The sequence below is a fragment of the Elephantulus edwardii genome, unplaced genomic scaffold, assembly GCF_000299155.1.
Source record: "Elephantulus edwardii isolate Elephantulus edwardi_28Jun2011 unplaced genomic scaffold, EleEdw1.0 scaffold00098, whole genome shotgun sequence".
Classification (NCBI taxonomy): domain Eukaryota; kingdom Metazoa; phylum Chordata; class Mammalia; order Macroscelidea; family Macroscelididae; genus Elephantulus; species Elephantulus edwardii.
This window is the reverse complement of record NW_006399848.1, coordinates 1,058,068-1,059,564: the sequence shown is the minus strand read 5'-3', so window position 1 is coordinate 1,059,564 and position 1,497 is coordinate 1,058,068. Positions and strand designations below refer to the sequence as shown.

The 1,497-nt window shown below is 42.4% G+C and overlaps 1 pseudogene; it reads left to right on the top strand.

Annotated features, from left to right (window-relative positions):
• The window catches only part of LOC102857019, a 59,718-nt pseudogene that overhangs the window by 19,855 nt on the left and 38,366 nt on the right, over positions 1-1,497 (top strand).

The following is a 1,497-nucleotide window of genomic DNA, read 5'->3' as shown; positions in this document are numbered from 1 at the left end:
CTTCTATTCAACTCTCTCACAAAACTAAAAAAGGGGGAGGTATGCCTCTCCAAACCTAGTGATATACTTTCTATGACCTTATTCACTTTAAATTTCATTTTAGTTGATAAAAAAGGTCAGAGTGCCGCAGAAAGGCATTTCAAGAACAATCATTTGCCAACCTCTACAGCTTGGGCAAAGTGGAAAGATGTTCTCGAAGGAAAATGGAAAGGCCCAGATCCCGTCCTTCAATGCGGTCGAGGCACTGTTTGTATTTTTCCTAGAGATGAACAAAAGCCGTTGTGGGTCCCTGAATGCCTTGTTCGATTTGTGAACCAACAAGATGAAGGAAATAATCATCCAGTTCCAGATTCCTTACGTGATGAAGACGGTGGCGGAATATCAGACCTGGTGGGCAGTGGTGAGAAACCCTCCTAAACTTATGCCAGTTTCTCTCAAGGCTCCTTTCTTTCCAGTACTGGTAACCACTAATCAGACTTTTGGGTTGCCTGCTAATCCCAAAGATGATACTAAAGAGGCCATACAGGGTAATTTTACTCTTAAATCTATATTGTGTTTTCATAATGTTACAGATATTAATATTACAGACTCCCCTTGTATTATGCTATATTCACACTCCGTTGAACACTTTACCAATAATATCACGACAGCAGGACTTATGGTGGGATTTAATAATGCTCTCTATCCCTACTATAGCTCGCAGCTTAATAGATCAGCTGCTCCTCGTAATCAATATAAAAATGTTAAGCAACGCTGTTTCCCTCGAAATGAGCCACCATCTTGTCCCCATTTGGATTGGAAAGGATGCTCTAACCACCCAAAACCAAATTAACAATCTTATCAGGTTGGGAATGTTGAATCTTATTACTCAACTGTCCCTGTTACGATAATCTAATAGGATGTTGTGGATGCTACAACCAGTCCATTATGCCCCTTCACATGCTGGAATTTGAGTTACTAACGCTGTTGTTTCGAATCTTACAGATATGATGCAGTCTCTGAATAGATAGGAGATAGGAGGAGCCTGGGATGATCAGTTTGTCTATATGACTTTGTCTCTTACACAACGAATCATTAAAATTAATGAAACCAAAGTCCCTCCTATCAGTCTACATACTGTTTTTCAAATGTGGAGCGTTATCGCCTTAATTGGGATCCTTGGGGTCTTGGCCTTTGCTCTCTGCCTCTGCAAAACCATACGCAGTGCTCATAAGCAGGCGTTTATCACCGAACAATTGTTTCTCGCCACAGTCTCCTCCGATGTGTCAACTAACCCTTCTGCCTCAGTATGGCTTTCTGTGATGGAAAGGAGCTAGTCAGGCAGCCAATAACGGGTAAGGTTCATGATGAACATAAGCAACCTAAGACAGGAACCTGTCGCTGGGAGGACAGGTATCCAAAGACGGGTAAGCTACGGTCCAGTCGTGAGCCGCCTAAGACAGGCGCTGACTCCTTTTTAAACAGAAAAGGGGGACTTGACGGACACTGAATGCATAT